Source organism: Crocodylus siamensis, chromosome 1 (genome assembly GCF_052110815.1).
Source record: "Crocodylus siamensis isolate JL-2025a chromosome 1, ASM5211081v1, whole genome shotgun sequence".
Taxonomy (NCBI): domain Eukaryota; kingdom Metazoa; phylum Chordata; order Crocodylia; family Crocodylidae; genus Crocodylus; species Crocodylus siamensis.
The window spans coordinates 157,370,411-157,391,664 of record NC_143395.1 but is presented as its reverse complement, the minus strand read 5'-3'; the positions used below and the strand labels follow the sequence as shown (position 1 = coordinate 157,391,664).

The window sequence follows — 21,254 nt, the reverse complement described above, 5'->3', positions numbered from 1 at the left end:
GAGAGGGGGAGTGGAGGGAGAGGGCACATGGTTCTGAGTGGGGATGCAGAGAGTGGGTTCCAATAGCAGGGGAGCAAGAGACACGCAGCCTCAGAGGTGGAAGGTGGAGGGACCCAGCAGCAGCCTTACCCTTGCCAGGAAGTTCTAAAATAGCCCCAACTGAGCTGCTGCCGCTGCATATGCTCTGCCACCCCGATTCTGTCCTTAAAGCAAGAGCAGCCAGGAGCTGTTTCAGAGCTCCCTGCATGACAATGCTGCCAGTACCTGGACTCTGCAGGGGTGGGTGTTGATTCTAGCAGCCCTTCTAACCCAGCACCCAGGCTGGATGCCCCTCCTCTCACCCACCCTTAGTTATGCCACTGTATGCCGCATAAATTCTTTATGGTGGCACAAGAGCAACATCAGCTTGCACCCTCAGATGGACTTGAGTAACAAAATCTTCTTATGGATATTCTCCTCTAAGTGGGTGTCAGAAACTCTTTAGAGTGTGAGCCAAATTCAGTCCCAGCGCATGGTTTTCAATGGAGTTGCACCAGACAGACAATGAAACCAATTTCTTTATAAGCAGAGAGTTGTACATAGCTGTGTTAGGTCTGAAGTCAAACAGAAGGCAGTGTAGATTTGTACCTTATAAATTAATGAGGGGGGGGAGGGGGAGGGAGAGAGAGAGAGAGAAAGTTCACAAAAGCTTGTGCTATCTATCCATCTACTTTGGTTAGTTCATAAGGTGTAAATCTACCCTGCTTTCCAATTTATTTATCCCACAAATACTGGGCATTTTTTTCTTTCCTCAGAAGACCTCTGAATTTCTGAGTAACATTTTGGGCCAACTTATTCACCCCTGCCACCATTGTTAAGCTAGTAAACCTCTGCAAGATGTTTTCCACATTACACACAAGTCACAGCATAGGCTGGTTTAAATGATTCACAGTGGAAGTAATATCAGTCCAGGTAAGCAGTATTCAGTCCAAGCCACCTCTTCACCAAGAAAGGAAATGAAGTAAGACAAGATAACTGGTGATAAGACTCAATATGAGACTTTTTTGATAGTGGTAGATATCCAAATAAAGTATCTTCTGCTTGCTGATCCTAAAACTATGTTCCTTGCCTCACTCAACCCAGTAAAAAAAAAAAAAAATGCAAACCCAAATGGGGGAGGGTCCATTACACTGGGGCAGAAGAGCCTGGGTGTGTTCAGTCCATGCTACGCAGGCCTCTTACTAGGCAGGACGCAGTTTAGAACACGACTTTAATCCTAAATAGCCCACTCTTTTAAACCTTAGATATACAGTAGTGTAAGAAGGGAAGCAGACCCTTTGTACATTAGTTATAGGCTCCTGCTATTTCAGGACCATTTTTTCCCTGAAGCTATTACTCCATATCACTCCCAATTCTTCATCCCTTTGCAACTGGCAACCAGTTTAAGTCAATCAGTAGCACATAGGGGAGCATAAGATGCTCAATTTTGCTCCCATCATCATTAAATAGAGACTGGATGCCTTTCCAGCTAAAGGGTAAAGCCACTCTTTACCAAGCAGAACTGCTGCACTTCAGCCAACTGGCCTTCTGACTCTACCAAATCAAGGTGCTAGGGAAGGCATAACATGCTGCCTCCAACATAGAATTTGAACCCTGTCTGACCAAAGAGTTTGTGTAAGGGAAGGAACAAGCAGCTACCCTTTGTTCATGCCTCACCCTCTCCCAAAGCCTTCCAAAGGGATGTTTTGTCAGGTACTTCCGAGACTAATTTTAGAAGCTAGGGTTCTCTCGTCATTACTTGCATGTCCTCCTAGCATCCTGGAGAGCGTTCAATAGGGATGTCTATTTATTTTGTTTTAAAGGGACTCTGTTCTGTCCATCATGCACTCAGGACCATATATGTGAATAGGAGACCTGTGAAAGAAAGCCTTGAGTGTTCAAAGCCATTTTTCAGCCTGGTGGTCCTCAAACAGGTGCCTGAAGGCCAGGAGACATAAGCAGGCCTATACCAGCAAGCCAGGTACCAAGTTTCCCAACAACAGTCCTACAACAAGTTAACATTTACAACCCTAAATACTCAAAACCCCATCCCCACCATCACCGACCACCAAAACAGCCTGTGCGTGAGAAGGTAAACATTGGTCTGCAAAACCCCCAAGCAGCTGTTATAAATGCCAGTAAGCAAATAAAAAAAAAAAGAAGAAAGAAAAGCCTCTTTTTAAGATTGGTTGACAGCATCCCATTTGGTGGTCAAATTCCCCACCTCTCTCTCCAGTTTAGCCACATATTCCGGCTCTTAAGTGACAGGTGCGCCTGTACTGTAAATGTTTACAGGTTATAAAAAAAGTTACTGCAGTTCAAAGGGAAAGAAACAAGCAAAACTTTCATGCAAGTTTCCTGGATTATAAAGCATATACAGCACTCCCGCCCTGTTTGCAAACAATAGAACATTCTCACCCCGCTAACACAAAGGATTAGATTTCTCTGCTTGCCAGAGGAAACCCCCACAGCACTGCGCACACCTATTCAAACTCCTTACCCCCACACACACAAAAAGAGAGAAAAAGAGTGAAAGCATTTGCAAGCCACAGTAATTTTTGGTTGTCTTAACATAATGCAACTAGAGCCAGCACCCTCAATGCCCATATAGAGGTCTAACCAAAATCATTCCACAATGGTCAAGAGATTCCTTCTGCAGAATAAGCCCCAAACCCTGCATGTTCCTCTGAGATCTGCAGGAATAGCAAAGGGAATCCATGCTAGATCCTATTCACCCATCCCAATGTTTCTCCCTAGCATCCTAACCCCACTGGAGTTAGGACTTCCCTTCTGGATATCTGCTCTGAGAGCCAGCCTTCCACTCCTTCCCCTTTAAGGGATTCTTTAAAGGCAGAGAATGGAAGAGCCCATTTCCCTCCACGCCAGGCCCTCAATCACCCTGGCAAAAGCACTGCCCAGGCAGTACATTCTCCACACAGTGCCCAAGGTGGGCAGCTACCAGTAACTAACTTCCCTCCCCCATTTGGGACATAACTCAGGTGCAGCCAAACCTCCTTGTACAGGTCTTTTTTGGCTCATCTTGTTCAGTAGACAATAATAATGAAATCTGTGGTTGCAAACTAAATTTAGCCATTTTGTTCAGAATTCCTGGGTCCATTCAAACTTGAAACTGGAGTGAGGCAGGAGCCCATCCCACCTCCTTTAGGTCCATACAGCTGTAGAGCATAACATTTATTTGCAGCTCAGGGTCTGACTCCCAGTCTCCCACTCTTACATTTTCCTTCTCTTCTGAGATTTTTTTTTTTTAGTTCTAAAGAATGAGGCTAGCGCTTGGACTCACCCCTTTTCATCCACACTTGCAGGGCAGAACCAATTCTAAGTCTACATTACTTTTGCATATATCAGTGGCTCACATGGAAGGAGAGACATAGGAGGGGAGGGAGAAAAACCCTGCAAGAGGAGGGAAAAAAAATCAGCATCATGGAAAAAAACTCAGGAAGCCATTTTTCCATCACAAACTTCTTTGTAAACACTGCAAGGTAGGAAACTAAAAACACAGCTGATTTAATAAAAAGGAGCTGACTGCCTCTTTCAGCAGCAGTGACAGGGCAAACAGATGCTGGGAACCTTTGGCAGAGGGATTAGCTGGGACACACCCTTCATTCAGAAGCTGATAAATGAATCTTGAACATTTGGCAGAGGAAGAGAGAGGATAAGGGTGATGTGAAGCAGCAGGACACAGAACGGGCTCCCTCTGAGAAAAACACCAGGAGGATGGACTGACAAAAGAGGATGGGGCTTCCTAAGCATGGCACTGAACCTCTATGCTGCACTGATATAGATGTGCCACTCTTCAGCATAGTATTCAAGCACGCTCCAGTAGTCGATCAAAAAACATGACTAACATCTGTCACACATTTTATTTCTCATCCTCCCCTCAGGGGAGAAGTGTTTGTACTAGAGCATTTTGTGTCAGAATGTTTTTAATGCATGCTAGCAAATGTACTGCTATGTATGTTTACATGAAAAGCGTGCCAGGTCAAAGAAATGCGTGCTGCCTGTTGCATGGAAAATGGAAACATCTATTCATGATCAAGAGCTATAAGGACAGATGCATCCTGGTCACTAAAGTTAATGGCACCAGAAGTGAACTTAGACTGCCTTTTGTAAGTCAGGATGTATATATCCATAAGTGCTGATGAGAAACACACAAAAATCCTGTGTGAATCTAATCAGCTGAGAGGCAAGTGACAAGATAGTCAGTAGGATGCCGTTGATCATCATTAATATCCACCTTTTGAGATCAAGGGTTTGTTTTTTTTATGACTATTACAATTGGTCTCCAAGCACTGGTAACAAGTACAGAATTGATTATTTTCTCCTGAAGATCATAGCACTGCATACCTAAGCTGGTGTGGTTAGGTATGATTTTCAGTCAAGTTAATGCTGGGATAAAATCTGTCCTGATGGCTTTGACTGGTGGAAAAAATGTGCAGCTGTCCATGCATGGGCACTCCCAGAGTAAAGTAAAGTAAACTTCTTGGTACTGAGCCTTGTCCTCAGTCAAGAAAGCATCCAGTATCCCATAGGCTTATCCTATGGACTATATCCCTGCATTAACCACCACAGTCTCATATCAATATGCCTTTAACCTCCTCACTGCTGTCTACCACTTCGGCTCAGGAGTGAGAGTGGCAAATATGCACTGGCCGGTACCGAAGACCTTACACAGCCTTGAAATATGCAAGACACTCTACCTTGCATGTCGATGAGCACTAGTGATGGACTCAAGTCAGCAGGCTTGAACTGATATACCCTCGTTTGCCCTGCTGGCTGGGAAGAGATCACCTTTGGGAAAAAGAGACCCAGCTAAAAACTTCAGATCCAAATCTGACTTCTTCCAAAGTTCAGGGGTTTGGGGATCCAGCTTCATCATTCAGGCCCATACCTATTTGCAACTGATCTCACTGCCCCAAAAATCAATGAGGATTTCACTGCTGATTTAAGTGGGAACAGGCTGCAAGCCTGAAAACATCAGGGCAGCCAATCAAGGTTAATTTAAATCATTGCCTTAGGAAGCTTTTCAGGACAAATACTTGGAAAGCAGATGAATTCAATTCTGGTGAGCAAAACCCAATGAAATAGCTAAGGGCAGGGGGAGGGCCTTCTCTTTCCCAGAGTTCAAGCCCTGGTCCCAGAGGCCCAAGAGCGGTCCATTTGGCAGGGCTTTTCCTGAGCCTGCTGTGTGGAAGATAAGGAATGCGAATGATTTCCTGACTCAGTGGCATGTAGCTCCCCAAACATCTGACAGTTTATGTACTAGAGATTGTCTCCACAGAAACCTGGCGTGAAAGACCAGGACACTAACAAGTGCCAATTTTCCAGTAGTGAGAAGCTGATCTTCACTCTCTCACACCCTCTACCCTCTTCTACTGTCCAACTTCAGCCTCCTCCCTGATGACTTCCTAAAACCCCCTGAATGCTTGGTCCCTCCTCCTAACCAGATGCGAGAGATGCTCTGTTAACTCCCACACCAGTGCTGCAGATCAAGCTGCTCCCAGTGCAAGCACAGAAATACATGCTCCCTCCTTTACTGAAGCCATCCCAGCTAGTAGGTCATCGTAAACAGGAGGTCCCAGAGGGGATCACAAACTCTCTCATCACTATGTTGGGACCTTTCCTGTATCCCCCAGTGCTGCATCTTGTGGTCCCTGTTATGTGGGGACACTGGGCAAGATTGTGCAGAGATCTAGAGCAAAGGACCACAGTATGCTGAGGACATACAGCTCTACCTGTCCTTTGCATCTGATCCTGGGCCCACAGTCTCAGTCCCTTCACAGTGCCTGGCTGCAGCTGGGGACTGGATGTGGATGAATGAATCAAAACTGAATCCACACAAGACCAAGGTGATAGTGGTGGACAGACCACTTGGCTTGAAGGGGCTTGGAACACTTATCTGATACAGTTCTGCTTCCCTTTGACACCCAGGTCTATAGTTTTTGGGTGCTTTTGGATCCTCTGCTGCACCTGGATTTTCAGGTGGCTAGGAGTGCCTTTCTCCAACTCTATCTAGTGAGAAGATTGAAACCTCCCTTCTTTCAGATATGGATCTGGCCACCATCAATTATGCCTTTGTAACCTTGAGTCTAGACTAATGCAATGCACTCTACATAGAGTTGTGCACTGAAGACCATTCTGAAGCTGTGGCTGGGGCAGAACAAGACAGCCTGCCTTTGGACACATGTGGGTCACCAGGAGCACGTAACTTTGGTGCTACAAATCTCCACTGGCTCCCAATAGCTTTCAAGGTGCAATGCAAGGTGCTGGTTTTGACCTATAATGCCCTAAGAGGTCAGGGAGCCTATTTACCTAAAAGACCACCTTCTCCTTTACACCCTGTCACAATCCTTAAAAATCAGTCAAAACCAGCCACCAGCAAGTACCATCACTACACCATGTCTACTTGGCAAAAAAACGTATGGGAAGTTTGTTCTCAGCAGTTGCTCCTTAGCTCTGGTGGGTCTCAAATCAAAGGTAGTTTCAGAGCCCAAGTACAGACATCTTTTATAATCCCCATAAGGCTTTCCTATTTGGACAAGCATTTAGCAACCAAGTTAGCCTAAAACACTGTTCAGGGGGTCTCTGGTTTGTGTTGATACTCTGGTTCCCTTGAAAGTTGTTTTGTTCTTTTATTGCTTTCCTGTTTTATAAAACTGATTGTGTTCTCTTATTTTAAGCTGCCCTGGGCTTTTAATGGGAAGGGTAGCATATAAAGAAACTGTATATAACTGTATAGTACTGACTCACCAGTTTCCTCACCTACCCTGATAAGCTACCTCCCAGATAAATTTGGGATAGAGCTTTTGGAGATAGCTTTGTTTTGCAGTGGTATTAGTCATAGGAGATAGAAACAAGAATGCCTCATCAGGTTATCTTCCTAGAGAGCAAAAGGTAACCTGGCAAAATGCCAAGGCACACCTTGCACACTTCTTGTGGGTAACAACTCATAGGCTAGGGACAGACATTCAAAAAACCTGAGCCTAAATTGATTCAATTTTTTCAGGTTAGTCTAGCCTGGTTAGACTAAACTGGTCTGTAACTGCACAAACATCCCCTCTGGACTGAAGAAATGCAGGCACATGCCTGAAGTGGCTCAGGCTAGGAGCTGGGGGTCAGGGGGACTACAGCAGCCCTCCCTTCCTTTCCACAGTGCTGAGCTGAGGGAGGGACTGTGACCAGGCCTGAGCAGGACACTCTGATTAGAGAGAGGTTCCCCACCCTTGCTGCCCCCGACCAGTGAGGAAGCCAGCAGGGAGTTGATTTCACAGCATTCAGCACAACATCAAGAAAACAAAAGCCTCTCTCATTATTTCAAGCTCTTAAACAACTTTTTCCGAAAGAATGGAGAAACATTACCAACTCACCTGTTGATTACTTGCAAAAAGCCCTAAGCAGACACTGTCCTCTCTGCCTTACACAGACACCTCTCAGCATTAGCTAGTATACCACATGCTGGCAATGGCTGGTGCTGTGTGAGAGGGGAGGGGGGAATCCCTGCTTGAGCAGAGGGTAGTGAGGGGAAGAGGGGGACAGGAGAAAGCAAGGAAGACACTGCTGTGCCTGCCATCTCTGCAGGAACTCCAGCGAGGGAACAGAGGAGCAGGCCAGCCCTGCTCTGGAACAGTGTCCCACCCAGGGCTGTAAAGTATCTGGGATCCTGGGGGACTCAGGTTTAAGTTAAACCAGGAAGGGGTCTGGGACATACATTGCATAAACCGGTTTGAGCCAAATCAGTTAAGTCAGATACTACATTCAACCAGGTTTCTCTCAAACTGGATTCAGCCATTTTCATACTGGTTTGTGTGCACTGAACATCTGTTCCGTTACAGGCTGAAACCAGTTTCTGATCACTTAAACTGGTTTATGTGCAATGTCTGTCCCTAGCCTTAAATCCTACAAGGACTGAAAGCTATGGGGGGGGGGGAGGGGAGAGCTCTGCTCAGACTGGCCCCCTATTATGCTGCTGCTACATTCCAGCTTTTTGAAAGCATTCTCCCACCTGGACAAGTTTCACTGTCAGGGCTATGGCATGCAACAGCTAAGTCTACACAATGGATGTTAGAGATGTTATGGCTAGTTGAAATTTGGTCTACACAAAGCAAGAAGGATTTTGCACAAGGCGCATGAACAATCAAGTTCAAAGTCCATCTTAAAAAGGGATTGTGGATAGTAGTACAATGGGTAATTTTTTTTTCTAAAACCTATACCTAGCCCTTCAGGAGTACAATTCAGGGGAACACTCTGAATCATTACCACATATAAAATTAGACAGAAAAACAAACAAACATATGAATAAAGTACACTAAATATCACTAAAGCCACTTACAAATATGGCATGCATTAGGCAAGCTGGCAGAGTATTCCCTGGCTTCAATACTAGTGTAAAATACACACATACACACCCACACCACTACTGAAAGGTGTAGGTGCAAAAATCTCCAGTTCTTTGGTTGTCCCCGAAACACTCTGCTTCCTTTTAGATTTCTGGCAACACCCTCGTTCCCCTTGCAATGGAAATGCATACAATTGAGAGGGCTGACCATGGCTGGATCACAAAGCCCCAGCTGTCACCAGTGCAGTCACCTGAAAAAAGAAATACTGAAGAACTAGTGTATTAAGGACAAGCTGGGAGAATGGACCAGTAGCACAGCAACACTGTCAGGCATATGGGGCACAGGGGCAGCTGTGAATTCCAGTTGCCATGAAACCACAGTTATGGACACACAACTGCCAGCAGCAGCTATTTTTCTTTTTCACTTCCTCTCAAGACGACACTTGGGTGGTTACCCAGTTCGCCCTGCCCTAGTTGTACCCCTGGAATGGAAGGTGCAACAAGGTCTTGAATGCCAGTTTCTTCATCCAGGTTCACATGCCTCTGGTTAGCTTCAGTGGAAACAATGTTAAAGAAGCTAAAGACAGAATTTCATGAATTACAAACCACTGTGATCACATATGAATCTCCAGTATCACACATGCTATGGGACTTCCCCAAATTATTTCCCATCAAACTAGGGCATATCTTTCAGAAAAATGTTAAGTCTTGACTTTATAAAAATTCCAGAGATGGAGAAATCTCCAGGCCTTCAGTCAATTGTTTCTCTCTATTAAAAACTGTGCATTTTATTTCTCATCTAAGCCTGTCCCGCCATTGAGTCTTGTTATACCTTTATCAACTAGGCTGCGAAGCTCTCTTGTATTAACTGTTCCACATGTACACACTGGTAGACTGCAATAAAAGACATCCCTTAATCTTCTCCTTAAGTAAATATATTGTACACTTGGAGTCTTGCCCATCATTACAAGGGATGAAATAGGGGTATCATTCTGCCCCTCAACCCACAACTTCACAGATGCGTGCTACAGTCTGTTATACTACATATACTGCAAAAACACTTTGCATCTGCAGAAAATCCTTCATCCAAAAGGTCTAAATTGGGTCTAACTGGGCATGTCTACACAAGACAGTAAATGCAGTACTGAGTAATGAGCAGACTAACTCTACTGCTCATTAGTACATCACAGCAAAAGCCATGCTAATGCAGTAATGAACAGCAGAATTAGCCCACTGCACATTAGTGACGCACAAAAAAACTGTGCCCTGGTACTACTACTCAGTAGTGTTGATTATGGTGCATTAAAGTAGTACCTGTTATTACAGGTACTGAACTTAATGTGATGTAATTACAGTTCATTAATGAATATCTAGACAAGCCCACAAACAAGAAATTTCTCCTCACAGTGGACATGTCTACAAACAACTCCAACTGCTCAGTAACAACCATTACCGCACAGTCCCAGCAGCACACAGGTATTTTCCTACTCTACTGGAGAGTAGCATTGGTGTCATAGTTCAAAGCTACAGCAACGTAGCATCTCATGTAGATGCACACAGTGGTTCTAGGAGACCAAACAACATTAATCCTAAAGTGTAAATGCTGAGATTAAGGACTTTGTTCCAGATCACAAGTTAGTAGCTGAGCCCGACTAGTACTTGTATCCCCTGATTTTTCACCCTGCAACTTGACCTCAAACAAGTCCAGTCTTCTTCCCTATGGAAGGATCCTTTCCAATCTGATCCAATGTGTATGCCAGCACACTGTGGGCTTTTGTGGAAACCCTTCCTTACAGTTCTCTTGTGAATTACCATTGGCCCCACAAGTTCAGGATTCTCAGTTGTTTCCTGTCCCTTGGATTAGTATCTTCACTAGGGCAGGAGGAGGCTGCTCTAAAAAAGTGCTCCTAAATCTTTTCCCACCCTAGAGTTAGATTGCTCACATGCATTTTGCTGACATCTAAAAAAGTAAAGCAAAGCTCCAGGTTTGTTCTGCCATTTAACGATTGTCTCCAGACCATTTTGAGGCCCAGAAGGAATGACACTCATACATCTCATTCCACAAGAGATCCAGTAGTATAAGCTCATTTCCTTGTGACTAACTGGATTCCACACATGTAAAGGGGTCTTCTAATCCCATGGAAGTAACGGCATGGATCCTAGGTATTTTGTATAGCGTGCAAGCCCCTTTCCCCTATAAACAGCTAAATTGCCACCAAGGCTACACTCGCTCTGGCCACTCATGGAAATAGCAGCTGTGGCTAGAAGCTAATGCTGCAAGGGGCAGCATTAAGCTATTGGGACCTTTCTGTTGGATGGATTTTCGAGCACTGCAGGTCACCTAGACAACCAGCTGTTCCCAGACTGTTCCATGACCACGACCAACCAACCATGTCACTGGGCTGCTTGTGCTGACTTAAGGCTACACTGCATGTGTGTAATTGTCCACTTCTTTTCTCCTCAATCTTGTTTGCCCGTCTCTGTACCACACAACAAAAGGAGAACATAAGCCTCACAATGAAAGCGATGCTATATAGGCAGTATAAATGCAACCCCTCCAAACATGGCCTCTCTCCTTACTTCCCATCAGTAGAATTCAAAACATTCTAATACTCTAATACTCATACCTTCCTAGAGCAGCTGAAGTACTCAAGATTGCTCACATACAGGATATGTCTCTGCCATGTGGGCATACTTGGCCAGATGCTACTGCTGCACATACGTCAGATACTTTAACAGGCATCCTCAACCCATATCCTCACATTCTGTGGGATTTGGTGCTAGTCCTCCCTTAATGCTCTCTTCCTTGTGTCTTACCAATGGCCCCAAAAGTTCAGGATTTTAAGTCATTTCCTGTCCCTTGGATTAGCATCCAGAGATGTCCTGTTTACATTTCAGGACTGTGGTGAAAATAAACACCATAATGTCAGGACATTCCACCAGCAGGATTCAAACACAGTCATGCTGTGCTTCAAGCAGGATGCTGAACAAAGTACAATATTAATTTATTTTTTATTCCTTTCTTTTATTTCAGCATTACTTCATGAGGACAGCAGGGGGCACCTGCTAGTGATTTAATTAATATGGGTGATTGATTCACAGAATAAAAAGGATATTTACCATTGAACCTTACTAATTTGCACTCAAGACTGTAAGATCCACATCTACATTACTTCCTAGCTTGCTCAAGTCAATAAGTGAACAAATACACTAAAACAGCAAGGGTTTTTGCATCACAAAGTGGACTTGGTTCACCTCTTTTGGAGATTTTTGATCAAGGCAATTGATAAAATTGAATAACTGTCCTTCTCCCTATTTTGCAGATGAGGAAATGAAGATGTGATGGAAGCAATTTTCCACAAGTGTGCCACACTGGGCGCATCTACACGAGCAATTAATGCACCTGAATAAATTGTTCATGCCAGAGCTTACTGCTCCCAGGCACAGCATTCATACATGTGCCCAGGACTACAGCACATTGAGCCAAGGTGGGACAGCCCTGGCTGGCAGGGGATCCAGGGGCTCAAGCCTGCCTGCCCAGGGCTGCTCTGCCCCAACTTAATATGCTGTGGAGGGCTGGCTGTGGCACGAGGGTGCTACAGTACAGGGCTATCCAGCCAGCACCGCCCCCCGAAGCACCTTTGGGCCTCAGTCAACCCTGGTCAGCATCTACACTTGAGTTATAGCAGAGTAAATAACCACCATAAGGTAATACTTGTGTTAGGCAGTACTATCCTATGGCAGAGTTATTTTTTCCCTGAACTTTTTTCCCACTGCATGTGTAGATGGCAATGCTTTACTGTAGAGCTTATTAGTCAATTCCCACAGTAAAGCACACATGCAGATACACCCACTGAGAACTAAATTATGCCTTACCTAGAGTCTGGCTGATAGCACATTTAAGGCCAAAAATTCATTTGAATGATTCATAAAAGTACTAGCCAATGTGTTATAGAATTTTTCTTTAGAATAACAATATCTGACTAAGCCAGAGACCTCACTACAGCATCTGCTACCAAGTCTTTGCCAGGAGAGAATTTAAGTAAGTTATAACATTTTCAGCCTAGTAAAAGGCCTATTAGAAAAGTTCTACAAGTGTAATTGATATAAGTCTTTGCTTCTGTCCATGTACTTATGCAGTATTTTACAAAGAAGATTCTCCCTTCCAGTTTTAATATTAACTCTTCATATTACAAAGATAGATCCCTTTTAGACACGCACATTGGAAGACTAAGAATAAAAGACCAAATTCTTCCCAAGTACCAGCATGTACTGAGTCAGTAAGACTGGAGGTGGAATAGATCCATGAGTTCATGTAGTGCAGCTCAGTAACTTTTCACAACATATTCACTTGCAGTTGGTCCAGTCAAGGTCTAAGCAATTCTATCCATGTGGTAGGGAACAGTGTGAGCTTGGGACTTAGTCCACCACATGGATGAATACAATCAGAAATGAGGAGAATGCTACGCTGCTGTTTCAGCTCAGGGAACAGGTGACCTTTTTTACCACTGAAATGTATGAAGCAGAGTTCAGCAGCCAGGGTCTGCCTGGCCCATGGCACCGGAGTGGAATAGCAGGGTTCTCTCTTGCTTACTGCTCAGGTAGGTAAGTTTGCTTTCAAGGAATTGATCAGGTGTTACTACCTCTGGTTTTTGAAATGACAAAAAGTATGGATTATGCAAGATGCCCACATGGAGACCTTGAAGGCCATGTGGAACCTCCAGCTAGAGTAGGGAATACAGTGTACTAACTCCCAAGTGGGTCAGACAAGTAAACACATATTAAAGCGGTGCTCGAAATTTGGCAAGGACTGCCTACATATGTTCTGGAGTTAGTAACCATCCACAAAAGCTGAAAGTGGCTCAGATCCACTCTTCCTCTAAAATTGCCTCTTCCCAGCAGTGCTAACTAGACACATGGAGGTATCCAAACAAAGCGTTCAAGGGTATAGGGGAAGTCAAAGCCAATACAAGGCGCTGTCTATCCTATCTGATGAATTTGATTGATTAGAAATGCATGCAAGCTGGCTTAAGCCTAGCCACATCTAGAACACAGTGCAGTAACAATCTCTTTGTCAAGAACTTAATACTAACAGCAGGCTCCAAATCTCTGGTGTTTTGCCCAAAGGCTGGATTTTCTTTGGCCCTTTAAGTTTAGCAAATGCATTGTCAGAGAGGCTGGCTACCAGTGTGTTTTATCCCTATATTTGCGACGGTGTTGATTTAAACTATGTGTACCTCCATATTAGCTGCTAGGGACTGTGAATCTATATAAAACAAGATGGCTACCAATGATCAACAGCAAATGAGTTTGGTGGGTCTCAGTCAATTTCCTGGAGGACAAACTTCCATGTCACAAAACCAAATGCCACAGCTGGCATTAATCAACCTCTCAGCCAGTGGCCTCTGTAGAGTTGCCCAGAGGTGGATGGACAGAGACCAGCGCTGCCCTAGCCCCACTTTCAGATTATCCGGGGGCTACTGACAAGATAGATTGTGGGGGATTGTTCGCCCTGCCACTGCCCTTACCTCTTCCTGCCTGCAGGATTCTTGCTCCCACACCTCATACAAATAGTACATTTACTTTTAAAATAATCAGTGAGCCTCAGTGTAAAATAAAGTGTATGCTCACTCCTCTGAGAAAAGCAACTGGAGCTGATGCCATTTATAGTAATTTAACGTGTCACTGAATAGCATCATTTTTATAAATACACTGAAAGCCGGACATGAAATAACTGGTTAACAGCTCCCTAATCACAAGGGCTTCCTCTGCTACACATTTTTCCTATTTATCCAATGGCTTCTGTTTTATATCTAGTTCACGAATGGAAAGGAGGAGGGGGAAATTGGCCTAAACTGATCCAGCAGATGCACAGTGCTGGGGCCTCAAACACAGGCTTCTTTTCTGCCGCCACAACAGAAAAAGGCATTTCAGCAGAATTCTTTCTTTGCAGAAACTACCACAGAAACACATTTCCCTCTGTTCAGAGCCACTCAAAATAATTGCAGTTCAAATGCCAAGAGAATATTTGGTGCCTCCTGCATTTAGAGACAGAGCAGAAAACGCTGAAGAAAAGTCCCAGGGCAGCAGTGTGGAGACCAGAGGCACAACAGGGCAGCTCTGTGCCCTGGGTAGCAGTAGAACATGGGGCAGGCAGCACCAGCTGCTATACTGACAGTGGCATCAGCGTAGCCAGCTGCTAGATAAACTAGCAGCTATTTGTGTGCTCCTCAACCCCTAAGGCTAGGGACAGATATTCAAAAAGCCTAAGCCAGAATTGATTCAATCTTTGCAGGTTAATCTAACCTGGCTTGGCTGAACTGGTTTGAAACCAGACAGACATTCTGTCTGGGCCGAGGAAATTCAGGCACATGTCTGAAATGGCCCAGGCTAGAAGCTGGGGGGCACCAAAGCAGCCCTCCCTTCCCTTCTGCAGGGAACTGAGCTGAGGGGGGCATGGCCAGGTCCCTCTCATTAGGAACGTCTGCTTGCATGGTCCCAGGCTTTTCCCAGCTGACTGCTTAAGGAATGGAAGTGTTGCCAGCCCCCAGCTATCATTGAGGCGGTGGGGGAGAAGGGAGGGGAAGTAGTGCATGCATCTCCAAACAGCCCTAAGCAGTCACTGTTCTGTCTGCCTGCCCCAGTGAAACTGGAAACACACACACACACACACACACACACACACACACACCCTCTCGACATTAGCTAGCATACCACATACTAGCTAGCATACCACATACCCACTAGTCCATGGGGCTGGGATCCCTGCTGTGAGAGATGGGAGGGAGGGAAGGGGAGATTTCCTGCTTGAGCAGTGAGGGGATGGGGATGCCAGGCAGACACTACTGTGTCTGCAGTCTCTGCTGGAGCCTTACACAGCATTAGCTAGCATACCACATGCTAGCTTTGGTCCATGCTGTGACAGAGAGGAGGAAGGGATCCCTGCTTAAGCAGTGAGTAGTGAGGGAGTAGGGGGAGCAGGGCATGGGGAAGCCAGCAGACCCTGCTGTACCTGCAGTTTCTTGGCCAGGAAGCAGAGAGGGCCAGCCGGGCTGTGGAGCAGAGACCACCGCCCAGCCCAGAGAGCATGCCAAGATACTGGGAGACTGATTTAATTTAAACCAGCAAGGGGTCTCGGACAAACACTGCATAAACTAGTTTCAGCCAAACCAGTTAGGTCTGATACTACATTCAACCAGGTTTAATCTCAAACCAGTTTCAGCCGTTTTCAAACTGGTTTATGTGCAATGAACATCTATTCTGTTACAGGTTTAACCAGTTTCTGATCACTTAACCTGGTTTGTGTGTAATGTCTATCCCTAGCCTAAAAGGTGACACTCTGGGATGCTGCCAATGTTGCCCCCTAACCCCCCTCACTTACACTGCTGGTTGAGACCACAAGTTAAGGCCCTTCATGGATCACAAAATATTTTTAAAACACACAAAATGCAGAGGGATTTTTTTTTTGACACAAGCTGCCCTTTGAACCAAAGATATTTAGGTGTTTTAGAATTATTCATCTGCTTATAAGAAATTAGGCACTGTGAATGCATCTGCAGATAGGAGTAGCTGCACTGCAAGATGCTGGAAACTGCAATAATTTTGAAAACCCACAAGGTCTGTGCAAATTGGGCATGGATCAGCTCTACAGATCTTGGCTTCCGTGTGTGCTCTAGAGACTTAAGGATGTAAGGTCTTTTGGAGGGACCCGTCTGCCTATGTTTGAGCACATAACTATTCAATAGTCAGCTCTCTCTGTGCTTCTCTTCGAAATGGAGCACACAAATTAAGAGACTGTCTCAAACACGAAATACCATGCTAGGGAGAAGAATCAGAGGATGATTTTCCCTAACCCTTCACCATGACAGAGAGTGAAGGGCATGTACACCCACTGCAAAGCTACACCTCCATATTACTGCAGTTTCTGCATTTGCCAGAGGATATCTGGGGCATACTATAGTCCTTTGCCTTCTAACATGTTTCTTAATTAGCTGTGGAAAAGACTGTCTGTCTGCTCTTAAGGCAAGATGTGGGAGAGGCACTTGAATGATTTGGCTTGTGTTCTCAGAGGAGTGGGCAGCTTCCAGGTAAACTGAAGATGGATTCCTAACCTATACAGGCAACTGCTTAAGTCAGCCTCATTTTAAGCATATCCAAATATGGATCAGAAGCTTATCCCAATGGAAAGGGAAGAGAAGTCTGGACTGAAACCCAGAAAGTAACTCACTGTGCAGTAAAGACATCTTTAGACTCAGTTCACAGAGGAGGTCTGTCAGGCCGATTGAAGCATGAACTGCAACCATGATCTAATTAACACTCCAAGCACAATTCCCTTTTTAGCCATAGGAAAACATCACCACAGCACAATGCAAGGCCTCTGATGCTGAGTTAGCAGGTTAAGAGCAAAATGAAGCTTGCACTGATACTGGACCCCAGCGAAAGTAGAAATGATCAGTTGATCTCTGATCAATTATAGCTGCTTAGAACCATGGTTCTCAACCTTCTTATGCTTACAGCACCCCTCATTAGACTCAAGACACCCCTTAGAACAAGAATGAAAGCAAAGAGCTAGCATTTTCCAACTACAGAAAAAAACAGAGCAATTCTTCTGTTGCAAAGACCTCAGACAGACCACAGCCGGTCAGAATGTTTTAGACACTATAGATTCCTATTTGAAATCTCTGGGTTTATCTCGTGAATCACGTTTGCACACTTAATGGTGCTTACATTGCTTGAAATCCTACATCTAGAAGGGATCTTAAGGCACCCCTGGGTGCCATGGCACTCTGGTTGAGAATCACTGGCTTACAAAAAGGCCCCTGTGCTGACAAAACCTCTTTCCACCCAGTACATCAGCAAATGCACCCAGATAGACAGCCAATCAGAGGGTTATCGGAAGCATTTGTAGCACGGGTGTACATGGGTTTGTACTCCCCTCTCCAATTGAAAGGGAATTATTGGCAGGGCAGAGTGCTGCAGAGGGACACAACAGCCCAGCGGCCACCTCTGTCCCTTATAGAGCCAGGCCCAGCCAATCAATTACTTGACTATATACAAATGTATTATTACAACAAAACCATTAAAGGGTAAAAACATAAAATGATGTATGTATGTATATATACACCCATACACACACACACACACAACACAATAAACCCTATACATATACACACACAAAAAACAATTATTATTTAAAAATGCAAATGAATAATAGAACAACCTAGAACAAAGGATATTGATTGGGTAATTTTATAAAACTCTGCTAATATACAAACTATTGCTTCAGCTTATTCACATAGACTATAAGGCACAGCCTACAAATATAACCAGCAGTCCTTAGACTATCTGGGTGCCCTCCAGCACAGGGGCCCCACTCCTAAGGTACCACTACAGGAAAGGAGGTGGGGGGAAAGAAAAGCAGACAGAGACCCCAAGACTCCTAAGTTCCCCCCTCTATCATCCAGAAGCAGCCCATGTGGTGTCCCTTCACAACCCTGGGGGCCTCTCCTCTGTTGGGACCCTCTCCAGAGTAACTAACTACTCCACAGTCCCAAAGGGTTGCCTCCTGTTCCCCACCAGGCTTTCCTGCCACCTGACTCTCCTGCCACCGGCCTGGCTTAGGGCCACATGCACCGCTGTGTGTAGTTGGCGCTTCGTCTTGCACTACGAGTTGGAGGCACAGACAGCCTTGTGCAGCACCGTGGCTTGGTCTGTTCCCCGACCCTCTGGTCTTCTCATTGTCTGCACTGAGCTGCTGTCCCAAGCCACCTTGAGCGGCTCCCAGGATCTCTCACCCTCCATGCAGTGCCTCCTGCACCAAGCTCCCAGCCTTATGCTGGGGGCTGTGAACCTGAGCCACCCAATGGCCTCCAAAGATCCTGCTCCATGCACCGTGTCTCTGGCCGCACACCAGAGGTTACAGACCTATTTAAAATTTCCTTCAGATGCCATCAGGATGAAAGCCATTGCAGGAATTCAGCATGTACATAGTGCAATTAAGGGGCATGAATTCAAAAGAGAAACCTGGCCTTAGATCCCCTTCACTAGTGGGGGGAAAGGGAATCATACAACAAACCCCCTCCCCTCTGCCTTCACAGAGCACATGTTTTATATCTATGAGAACTTGGAGGCTGGCTTATTCCTCACACATGAGATAGCAGCATATCCCACAGCTGTGGGCATTCATCGTTAAAATTCCTTAACTTGTTTGCTGAATTGACATTTTGAAAGGGAAAATTATGCATAGAAACTTCTGGTTGAAGAGATATGGTTAGTCTGATGGTGCCTAGGTAACAATACAGGCGTACCAGATGCCTATACAATACCTGAATAGTACAGCACCTAGAATAAATTCTGCTTTCAGTTAGACCTGCAGAATTCACTGGACTTTAATGTACTCAAAACATCAGGACATGACCCCAAAGGGTATAAGATGACACGGGATCTTGTACAAATTAAACTTGCATTCTAGTTCACGCAGGATGCACAAGTGGTGATTAGAGCAACAGTCAGCTCCCTTATCTGCATTTTACCCTTAGGATTGCAATAGGGAACATAGTTTTAAAGTTTACTATCCTGAACAAGGCATCCCACAAACCCTCAGCTAAAAAACTGTAGGACAATAACAGAGTTTGTCAAAGTGAGGACTAAAGTAACTGATAAGATTCTTGATAACTGATGGTATCCATTTCCAATTACTCTGATGTTACCTTACAGCCTTTACCTCCAAGTGCTGATAATCCAGGTGTTGAGCTAACCAACCTCAACAAGTTTGAGACATGTCCAACATCCTGTTTCTCCATACTACTAAAACTAGCTGGAGAGCTCAGAGCAACCACCTCAAGGTCATGGGCAGAACAGCTTCAGAAACAGACAGAAAGCCTCACTGCTTCCTCTTGCTCCATCATCATTGACCAACAGCTCTACCTAATCAACAGTAATCAGTTATTCAAGACAGCATAAGGACAGGGCAGAGGAAGTAGTAAGCTACAAGTCTGTCACTGAATGAAGCAATGCTTCTGCTCACATACCATAGCACTGGCCTACTGCACATTCCAGAGTGAGACTTATTTATGCTTAATTTGGTGCTGTCTTCTGTAGCTAGAGTACTGTATGCTAGAGGGGACTGGGGACAAGTAGTAGTAGTAGTAGTAGTAGTACATGTTCCTCTGCAGCAAGCTTGTCTTTGGCTTTGAGAAGAGACCAAAAGTAGATCCCACCAGGCTACAGGTTGGCATGAATGAAAGAACATCATAAATAAAATGGAAAACTGGGTAGGTTTTCACCACCTCCTCTTGCCACTGGGACCGGACACTACCATTTCAGGCCAATCCTGCTGAGTGAAAACTGAGAAATCCAAGATAATCTCAAAACCAACCTAAAAACTCATCTGTTCAAGGTTAACAAGCCACAGTCAGAAAATGCTACTAAAAATCCTAAATTAGCAAAACCAGTACTCTTAACAGTATCATTTTCTCCCAGTTTGCTGTTATATCAAGTGCTCTCCTGTTCAGGCTATAGGTTTCTTGGAGCAGAGGCTGATTTTCTTCCTTTATTCTGTGTTACTAAACTGAGGAATAACAGACAAATCTGTATTGGCACCATGTGCTGTGGCTGGGCCACAAGCCTCAAAAGCATGTTAGAAATACTCTCACCCTAAACATACCTCTCCGTTGCTCACTGTGTTCACAGTTACAGCAGTTGCTGAACTACAAGGGATTAGCTTGCCTTTGAACCCATTGATTATGATCTCATTATCATAGCAACACCTTCCCAGAAACACTCCGAATACCAGGATTTGCACTATAATAAGGCAAGTGAAATGTAGAGACAAGGGGGTGGGGGGGAGGAACAAGGAGAAAAATTAGATAAATCTGAGGTTATAAACTGTGGAGCTCCTCATATCAGATGGGTATTGTCATAACTGATAGTGATGTTTGCACACATAGAAGTTCATTGCATAGGATTATAACCTGGCACATCATTCACGTCCGGAGTAACATCAGACTGCAGATGGTAGGACATAGCCAGGTCACATAGGAACATGGCTGCTTCTCATACTTCTAGGCTAGGTTAGGCTCATTCAGTCAGAGGAATCATGGGGTTGGAAGAAAAAGTCATCTAATTAACCCTTGCAGGAATGCAAAAATGCCCAGATTACAGGCTTAGGCACTTGTCCATGTGACCAATTTTTACTTACCACCCACACTCAAGGCAGGAGTTGCTGAAACATGGCCTTTTCTAGATTGAAGGCTTAATCAGCAACTCTGTCTTGATGCAACACAGCATAGACTAAACTTCAATATAGAAATCTTTGCACTTGTTCAGGTAAGCTAGGATCAGGAATGCCTAGGTACACCAGGAATCTCTGCCCAGGGAGTCTACTCAACCCTAATGTAGAACTTCTTGCTTTGAAAATACAGTCCATTCCATTAAGGAATGGGAATTATTCCTATTAAAAGAATAGGAAGGGATTGGAGATCATCCAACCCGTCTCTGGTTTTGTTGGGGGGGGGGTTGTATTTTTTTTTTAAATTAAGAGACAGGCTAGCAATTTTCACCCAATAATATTTACAAACTCATCACTTCTCCCATCCTATAAGAAATAGAATGGCCAATCCAATGGTTAGAAGAGAATTTGGTGAAAATTTTATTGCACAAAAGCCCTTTGGTAATTTGTCCCAAATCCCATCTGGTAACCATGCATTTCCCTCTCGATGCAGACAGCACAGAAGACATTCTACAGCAAATTGAACTATAAGCAAAACCAACTTTTAGATGCACATTTATACATTGCATGTGACTCATATCATCTTACCCAAGGACTGCAAAGTACACCTGAGCATTATGGATGTAAGAGCAGTCATCTTTCACTGTCTCACAG

The 21,254-nt window shown here is 44.6% G+C and overlaps 1 protein-coding gene across 7 annotated transcripts in view; it reads right to left on the bottom strand.

Moving 5' to 3' along the window:
- The window catches only part of DAAM2 (dishevelled associated activator of morphogenesis 2), a 276,747-nt gene that overhangs the window by 189,776 nt on the left and 65,717 nt on the right, over nt 1–21,254 (bottom strand). The gene's annotated exons all lie outside the window — the stretch shown is intronic.